Here is a 9,859-nt window from a genome sequence, read left to right on the forward strand (position 1 = left end):
CACTTGTTCAAAAATGAGTATGTTCCCTAGTTTAAAAAGAAGGGAATGAAAAAATCTGAGCATCATGTGTATAGCAAGGAAGTAGTTCATGAAACTTGCTTCAGTTAAATATATAAAATTGTATTTAATATCCATATATTAACATATATTAACTTATGTTCACCATAAATAAATGTGTTTAATAGATTGTGATGGAAAATGTCTATTGTGGATTGCAAGAAAGCTTGAAAGTGCTAAACCACATACCTTTGTTACTCTTAAGAATTGTACTTCCTACGGTACATTCTGAGCACCCCCAGGTCTCAGGTGCTGCTGGGTGGGTGTTCATGCACAAGCGGATGGATGTGTGTGTGGACTCAGAAAACACTCATCTTTGTGTCAACATCCCAGGTGTAGTGTTCACCTTGGCTTTCCTCTGTAACTGCAGCATTCGGGGGGCCTCTGCACAATCAAGGCCATGGGATTTAGTGTGCACATAACACTCTGGGGCAACTAGGAAAAAAAATAAAGACAAGGTTGCATCATTTTTGGATTTTAAGCAATATTACTTCAAAACAAAAACCTCATCAATAAAATCATAAGTCTATTCCAAGGTTTCTTAAAACCTGCTCTAACATCCCACTCCGTTGGTAGAAAAACCCCAAGATCCTTCTATCAGGAAAGGTGCAAATGGAACATAGTCTGTTAGAAAAAGCATAAAACCTAAATGTGATTTATTCCCACCAGGTGTAAACATTTTAACAGTAGGGTATTAACAAGGGCAGCCTGGTGGAAAATATGCCAGGAAGCTGCTCAGGATGAGAGTGGGGGGAGGTGTTATGGAAAATACTGGAAAGCCTGGACTGGCTCACTGACGGAAGAACCAAGCAGCACTCGGGGGTCTTGGGGTGTTGAGGTTTATTTCACACTGGCGGCCTCAGAGGAGAGTCATCTCCCAAGGCCTGAGCCCTGAGCACAAGCAAGGGGAGTAATTTACATTATTTTGATATGTGGCATTTCGGCCTGCGCAGGGCAAACGGGGAGCCTGGAAGAGGGGTGGGGGGACCTGGGAGGGCTTTGCTGACTGGGGGAACAAAGCGGTTTGCTGACCTTAATGGCTTGTTGAATATTTTCCTTATCAGGGGGAATTGATAAGGACCTGGCTATACCTGTTGGAGAAGAGAAAGAAGTTTAAAACCTACCAATAAATTAAGACAAATGTAAGAGAAAGCCTAATATGGATATAACTGGCTTACATGACGTCCAGGAAAGGATGTGAACCCTGCAGTTCTCAGCCAATGAGGAACCAGGGAAGGGACTCGCGTGCCAGGGAATAAATTACTTGCACCCAGTGCCCCAGGTGTGTCTGCCCACAGGACACCCGATCCTGCAAGACTGTCATTAGAGCCTCGCTCCGCTGTTCTCTGTCTGCCTGTCCGCTTACTGAGTTTGGGCCGGTGAGTGTGTTTCTCAGAATTTGGGGGCTCGTCCGGGATCCTCTTGCCCTTGCGAGGTGGGGCCCCACGCGGGGCGGGAAGACGCGTCCCCCCCGGCTTCGGGCCGCCCGCCCTGCCTGGGCGTCTAACCTTCGCCCAGAAGCCGAGGGGAGACCCGGGACTGCTGTGCAGAGACAGCGTGACCGACGCCCGGGAGAAAACGAGGCACCGCGGCGACCAGGCAACCTCGTGCACCAGGCAAGGCAGGGAAGGTGGCCGTGAGCGCTGCCCCGGGGGTCGGGCGCCTCCCGGGGTCGGGTGTGTGCGGCTGGGACGCGTCCGAGATGCGAAGCGAGTCGAGTCCTGACCCGCGATCCATCTCCCGCCAGGGAAACGGCCGGGGATGGACGGAGGGGATCCTGGGTGTGTGCAAGGAGCCTCCGTCACGGGGGGCCGGGTACGCAGGGGGCTCGGACACAGGGACCTCCTGAGAGGTAGGAAGTACAGGTTCTAGGCCCGGGGAACCAGGGAAGGGAGCCGGCTGAGCTCCCCTGAAAGCCCCCCAGAGAGCCTGCTGGGGTGAAGGTCGCGGCACTGGGGGGCTGCCCCTGTACCAGGGTCAAGGACTAACAGAAGACGATCAAATGTTGCTGTTTTGTCTGGATTAAAGAACTGATCTGTAAGCTGTCAGTTGTCTGACTGAAGTTTGGATCAGATGAAAACTGGTTTTGCCAGGTTTAAATCATGTATGAAAGTGATAAGCCTCCAGTTCACCTGAAGACAGGCCTCCCCCTCTGCTGGTTACCACGGGGCTTTCCAGGGGCCTTTGGCCCCTTGTACGCCCGCTATGAAAACATCCGCTGGGCCAGGGTGTGTTCAGCCAGCAGAACAAAATTTCCCAAATGTAGATCCTGGGTAAGATAATAATGATCCAGGGGATGGAACTAGAATACAGGATTTTCAAGGGCTACTTGTCAAGGGAATAAAAAAATCAGCCCCTACATCTCAAAATGTTACTAAGGCATTTGAAGTCCCACAGAAGGAAGAGACCCCAACCACATTTTTACAGACTCAAGACCTGAAAAGCTTTTAGTCTCTGGGGTTAAAGGACTGTAATCAGATTGCAAAATGAGATTACAGAGGGATCATTCCTCTATCTCCTGAAGTGGGAAATAATCTCTTGGGAAGACATCTAATTATTCAATAGGCCTAGGTCTAGAAAAAAATAAAAATAAAAATAAATAGAAGAAGGCCAAATAAAGGTTCTGAAGGCCTATCTCACAAAGGAGGAAGAAAAGAAAATAGACGCTGGAGTATGGGTTAAGGAAGGAAATAGGGGACGTTTACAAGTTTCCCCAATAAAGTAACTGAAATAACTGGGTGAAATAATTTGCAGAACAATAAGAAAACAGCAATATTGTTGTACGTGTTGCCAAAAGATTTCACGGAGGCCCCCAATTTGGTCAAATTTTAGAATCCATGTTAGATGACTTTGAACCTGTGCAAGGAATGCAAATTTGCAGTTTGTAAATCATTTATTACTCTCATGGAAAGAAAAGACAAGAGTGTCTAAAACCACTATAGATTTGCTTAACTTCCTGGGACAAAAGGGGTTAAGGGTCTCTAGAAATAAACTTCAATTTGTAGAAAAGGCAGTTAAATATTTAGGTCATCTTACAAGTGAAGAAAACAAAGAATCAATCCAGAAAGAATTGCTGGAATCATAAAATACCCCAAGCCTAAACAAAGAGACAACCTAGAAAATTTTTGGAAATAGTGGGTTATTGTAGATTATGGATTGACTCTTGTGCAGAAAAGGCTAGAAGCTTGTATTTCAAATTGTCAGAGGGAGAGCCAGGCCCTGTCCCGTGGGCCCCCGGGTACTGCAGACTCCGGGGCAGTTAAAGCGACCGCTGGTCCCCGCCCCCGTCCGCTCTCCTGGCGTCAGAGAGGCCGTTTCACTTTGTTACTGTTGAACGAGGTTCCGCTGTAGGGGTTTTGACCCAAACCTAGGGAGGAGAGAAACATCCGGTGGCCTTCATGCCTGAACTGTCGGGCCCTGTCTCTCGACGACGGCCTGAGTGCATCCAGGCCGTCGCAGCTGCGGCCTTCCTGGTAGAAGAGAGCAGGAAATCGGCTGTTGGAGGAACCCTCTGGTCAGCGCTTCTCACCAGGTCCGGGCCGTGCTTAATCAGTGGGCTGCGCGCTGGCAAACAGATTCTTAAATTTTAAAATACAAAACCATTCTACCTGAAAAGACGGCCTGATCCTAACCCCAGATGCCTGCCTCAACCCGACCCGCTTCCTGCTGCAGGGGAGGCTGAAGGCCAATCAGAATTGAGCCACAGCTGCCTGGACCTCATGGAATATCAGACTAAAGTCAGGCCTGATTTAAGGGAAACACCTCTACTAGGTGGGGCGAGGAAGCTGTTTATAGACGGGTCCTCCCGGGTGCAGAGGGCAAACGACATAATGGCTGTGGCGTCATTAATGAGACCAATTATCCATCTGTGAAAAGGGGAGATTACCCAATAATTGATCAGCCCAAACCTGTGAGTTGTTTGCCCTTAATCAGGTCTTAAAACTACTTTCAGATAAGGAAGGCACCATTTACATGGACTCCAAATATGCCTCCAGAGCAGTCCATACCTTTGGAAAAATTTGGACAGAAAGAGGTCTCATAAACAGTAAAGAAAATGAACTAATTCACAGGGAATTAATCAAGGAGGTTCTAGAAAACCTTTAACTTCCAGCTGAAATATCTATCATGCATGTGCATGGTCACCAGAAAGGAAATTCTTATGAAGCAACAGGCAATAGAATTGCTGATGTAGCCACTAAAGAGGCTTCATCTGAAGATGAAATTAGACTTTTGAATATCACTCCTAATATCCCTAAAATTTCCTTGATCCCAGAGTTTTCCTCCCAAAAAAGAAATTAAAGCTACAGGAGGTGGGGGCATCTGGAGATGAGAAAGGGTGGTGGACTTTACCATTTACCAGATGGGACAGAAATGATCAGCCGACCTATTGTGAGAGCTGACGAACATGTCACACAGAGGGAGCTGCTGGGGTCCCCAGGCGAGGTGTGACGCTTTGCTAAAGGTTTATGGGTGTGCTAGTATTTACACCATTGCTAAACAGGTTTGTAGGAGTTGCGTAATGTGCCAAAGAATTAACAAAAAGAGTATGAGAAAGCCAGACCTGGAGGGAGACCCCCAGGAATAAGACCCCTCCACAGTACCCAGATTGACTTTACCGGGATGCCAAAGTGGGAAGGCTTAAATATTTGTGATTGTTGACCCTCCCGCTGAATGGGTAGAAGCCCACCCATTAACAACAGCAATGGCAGGATCAGTAATAAAAGTACCTGTAGAGCAAGTAATTCCTAGGTTTGGGTTAATGGAAAATGTTGACTCAGACAATGGGAGGCATTTTACTTCAAAGTTAGTCCATGACACTCCAGGTACAATGGGATTTCCATATTTCTTTGCATCCACCATCCTCTGAAAAGGTAGAATGAATCAGACTCTCAAAAGAAACATTTAACCAAGTTATATGGGCAGCCATACCTGGGAAGGGCAACAGACCTGCCCACCATGGAAACAAAGGATCAATTTTTAAGGGGACATGTGCTGGCCATGGCTTCTACCTTATCTTCTCTCAGGGTGAAAGGACTCCTCACCCACACTCCCCCACTTGAGTTCTTCGCTCACTGCTTCCAGCCTGGGGACCTGGTGTTAGTAAAGTCTTGGAAAGAAGATGGACTCCAGCCCAGCTGGGAAGGCCCCCTACCCATGCTCCTGACCACAGAAAATGCAGTGAGGACGGCTGAAGAGGGCTGGACTCATTACACCAGAAAAAAGAAACTGATGGAGGGATCTGGGGACACAACAGAGAATTGGAAGGTGTCCCAGGTAGCTAACCAACCCTTAAAGCTAGAACTCTTGTTACCTCTAATCCTTCTAACTTTGTATTTTACAGACAAGTCACAGGGAACCCTAGAATGGGAAGGAACTCCTGGTTATCCTGTCAAGCTGGTGACCAATATCACAAAGCCGTCAGGCCCCCAAACCATCAGGCTTGATGCGTGTCAGGTTCTGGAGATAACAAGTATCTCTGTCCTGAATGGATGAATATTTCCCCATGTCCAGGGTGGAGCAATGTTTGGTGGACTGCCCAGTTTCAAAGATGGACGGCCCCTCATGCAGCAGGGAAACCTTTTTTTTTTTTTTTTTTTTAGATAAGTATTTTTTATTGAAGGGTAGTTGACACACAGTATTACATTACATTAGTTTCAGGTGTACAACATAGTGATTCAACATTTATATACATGACAATTCTAGGTACCAGCTATCACCATACCAAGCTGTTACAATATCTTGACTATTCATTACATCCCAGTTACTTATTATTTTACCATTGGAAGTGTATACTTTTTTTTTTTTTTTTTGTGAGGGCATCTCTCATATTTATTGATCAAATGGTTGTTAACAACAATAAAATTCCGTATAGGGGAGTCAATGCTCAATGCACAATCATTAATCCACCCCAAGCCTAATTTTCATCAGTCTCCCATCTTCTGAGGCATAACAAGTTCTTACATGGAGAACAAATTCTGACATAGTGAATAAGTTCTTACATGGTGAACAGTACAAGGGCAGCCATCACAGAAACCTTCAGTTTTGCTCATGCATTATGAACTATAAAAAGTCAGTTCAAATATGAATACTCATTTGACTTTTATACTTGATTTATATGTGGATACCACATTTCTCTCTTTATTATTGTTATTTTTAATAAAATGCTGAAGTGGTAGGTAGATACAAGATAAAGGTAGAAAACATAGTTTAGTGTTGTAAGAGAGCAAATGTAGATGATCAAGTGTGTGCCTGTAGACTATGTGTTAATCCAAGCTAGACAAGGGCAATAAAACATCCACGTATGCAGAAGATTTCTCTCAGAACGGGGGGGTGAGGTTCTAAGCCTCACCTCTGTTGATCCCCAATTTCTCACCTGATGACCCCCCTGTGACTGTGCCTGTCTTAAGTTGTTACTCCCTTGAGGAATCTTACCCGTCTCTGGCTAACCAGTCATCTTCCGGGGCCATACAGGGAAATGTAAAGTTGGTAAGTGAGAGAGAAGCCTTATTGTTTGAAATGGTTAGCTTTTTATTTCTTTGCATATTTATGCCCTGTAGCTTCTATGCCCAGCATTTGTCTTGAGGTATCTTTACCACTTGGAAGAATTATGATACTCGGTAAATTTGATATGAGGCACGAATTCTATTTAAGGGTTGTAATTAGGAAGGAAGAAGAAAAGCTATAGAAGTAGCAGGCGGCAGAAAACATGGGAAGATTGATTATTTCTTTGACATATCTTCTTGTAGAGTAACTTCAGCATGTATAGGTTTTAAGCTACTACTTAAATTGCACGCACACATTAACATAATAGGAGTATAGTTACATAACCAAAGCATACCTGTAATTACCAGCCATCTCCAGTGAAACCAAGAAAACCAGTTAGGCAACTTAGGCATTTGTGAAAACTTATCTATGATATGGTGGATATTGTCCAACTGAACTTGAACAGTCTGAGAGAAATCAGACAAATTAAAACAATCCATTCCTGGGGAATGTTCACATCCCTTATGTTCTTTTAACAGTAAATAGTCTGTAGTTGTAAGATTTTGGAGCGCTACAATTTGCACTTCTCCTAATTCTTGATTGAGTTCCAACAGTATAGATCCAGTCAAATTTGTTGTTTTACTGTATGCACAGGCCAGCTTAGATATCTCCTTCCTCATTCCCATGGCAAGTCCAGGAGCTGGTGGGATGAGTGCATCTACAGCTGTAGCAGTGCGTGGATCTTTGTTGGGGTTTTTTGATGATCATCTTCTGGCATGAGTCTTCCAAAGAGTGCTGATGTTGGAAGTTCTTTTTCATATCGTATCTTAGTTCATTTTCGGGGTAGCCCAATTAGGCTTTGATCCTCTGTATAAACACAAACAGACCCTTTGCCTACACTTTTATATGCCCTTTATACTATTGTGTAGAACTCATTGGAGGTTACCACACAGGAACTGCCTTTTTTTTTTTTTTTTGGTATCACTAATCTACACTTACGTAACGAATATTATGTTTACTAGGCTCTCCCCTATACCAGGTCACTCCTATAAACCCCTTTACAGTCACTGTCCATCAGCATAGCAAAATGAAGGATCACTACTTGCCTTCTCTGTGTTGTACAGCCCTCCCTTTTCTCCTACCCCCCCATGCATGCTAATCTTAATACCCCCCTACTTCTCCCTCCCCCTTATCCCTCCCTACCCACCCATCCTCCCCAGTCCCTTTCCCTTTGGTACCTGTTAGTCCATTCTTGAGTTCTGTGATTCTGCTGCTGTTTTGTTCCTTCAGTTTTTCCTTTGTTCTTATATTCCACAGATAGGTGAAATCATTTGGTATTTCTCTTTCTCCGCTTGGCTTGTTTCACTGAGCATAATACCGTCCAGCTCCATCCATGTTGCTGCAAATGGTTGGATTTGACCTTTTCTTATGGCTGATTAGTATTCCATTGTGTATATGTACCACATCTTCTTTATCCATTCATCTATCGATGGACATTTAGGTTGCTTCCAATTCTTGGCTATTGTAAATAGTGCTGCGATAAACATAGGGGTGCACTGATCTTTCTCATACTTGATTGCTGCATTCTTAGGGTAAATTCCTAGGAGTGGAATTCCTGGGTCAAATGGTAAGTCTGTTTTGAGCATTTTGATGTACCTCCATACTGCTTTCCACAATGGTTGAACTAACTTACATTCCCACCAGCAGTGTAGGAGGGTTCCCCTTTCTCCACAGCCTCGCCAACATTTGTTGTTGTTTGTCTTTTGGATGGCAGCCATCCTTACTGGTGTGAGGTGATACCTCATTGTAGTTTTAATTTGCATTTCTCTGATAATTAGCGATGTGGAGCATCTTTTCATGTGTCTGTTGGCCATCTGTATTTCTTTTTTGGAGAACTGTCTGTTCAGTTCCTCTGCCCATTTTTTAATTGGGTTATTTGTTTTTTGTTTGTTGAGGCATGTGAGCTTTTTATATATTCTGGACTTCAAGCCTTTATCGGATGTGTCATTTTCAAATATATTCTCCCATACTGTAGGGTTCCTTTTTGTTCTATTGATGGTGTCTTTTGCTGTACAGCTTTTCAGCTTAATATAGTCCTACTTATTCATTTTTGCTGTTGTTTTTCTTGCCCGGGGAGATATGTTCAAGAAGAGGTCACTCATGTTTATGTCTAAGAGGTTTTTGCCTATGTTTTCTTCCACGAGTTTAATGGTTTCATGACTTACATTCAGGTCTTTGATCCATTTTGAGTTTACTTTTGTATATGGGGTTAGACAATGGTCCAGTTTCATTCTCCAACATGTAGCTGTCCAGTTTTGCCAGCACCATCTGTTGAAGAGACTGTCATTTCGCCATTGTATGTCCATGGCTCCTTTATCAAATATTAATTGACCATATATGTCTGGGTTAATGTCTGGATTCTCTAGTCTGTTCCATTGATCTGTGGCTCTGCTCTTGTGCCAGTACCAAATTGTCTTGATTACTATGGCTTTATAGTAGAGCTTGAAGTTGGGGAGTGAGATCCCCCCTACTTTATTCTTCTTTCTCAGGATTGCTTTGGCTATTCGGGGTCTTTGGTGTTTCCATATGAATTTTTGAATTATTTCTTCCAGTTCATTGAAGAATGTTGCTGGTAGTTTCATAGGGATTGCATCAAATCTGTATATTGCTTTGGGCGGGATGGCCATTTTGACTATATTAGTTCTTCCTAGCCACGAGCATGGGATGAGTTTCCATCTGTTAGTGTCCCCTTTAATTTCTCTTAAGAGTGACTTGTAGTTTTCAGAGTATAAGTCTTTCACTTCCTTGGTTAGGTTTATTTCTAGGTATTTTTTTTTTTGATGCAATTGTGAATAGAGTTGTTTTCCTGATTTCTCTTTCTATTGGTTCATTGTTAGTGTATAGGAAAGCCACAGATTTCTGTGTGTTGATTTTGTATCCTGCAACTTTGCTGTATTCCGATATCAGTTCTAGTAGTTTTGGGGTGGAGTGTTTAGGGTTTTTTATGTACAGTATCATGTCATCTGCAAATAGTGACAGTTTAACTTCTTCTTTACCAATCTGGGTTCCTTGTATTTCTTTGTTTTGTCTGATTGCCGTGGCTAGGACCTCCAGTACTATGTTAAATAACAGTGGAGAGAGTGGGCATCCCTGTCTAGTTCCCGATCTCAGAGGAAATGCTTTCAGCTTCTCGCTGTTCAATATAATGTTGGCTGTGGGTTTATCATAGATGGCCTTTATTATATTGAGGTACTTGCCCTCTGTTCCCATTTTGCTGAGAGTTTTTATCATGAATGGATGTTGAACTTTGTCAAATGCT

At 43.7% G+C, this 9,859-nt stretch overlaps 1 long non-coding RNA gene across 1 annotated transcript; it reads left to right on the top strand.

The window, feature by feature from the left end:
• Window positions 1-1,198: 1,198 nt before the first annotated feature.
• On the top strand, window positions 1,199-5,360 carry LOC130680797 (uncharacterized). The gene is made up of 2 exons (XR_008993832.1): window positions 1,199-1,436; window positions 5,082-5,360. It is a non-coding gene; the product is annotated as an uncharacterized LOC130680797 (long non-coding RNA).
• Window positions 5,361-9,859: the final 4,499 nt, after the last annotated feature.

The sequence above is a fragment of the Manis pentadactyla genome, chromosome 14, assembly GCF_030020395.1.
Source record: "Manis pentadactyla isolate mManPen7 chromosome 14, mManPen7.hap1, whole genome shotgun sequence".
In the NCBI taxonomy this organism is placed as follows: Eukaryota; Metazoa; Chordata; class Mammalia; order Pholidota; family Manidae; genus Manis; species Manis pentadactyla.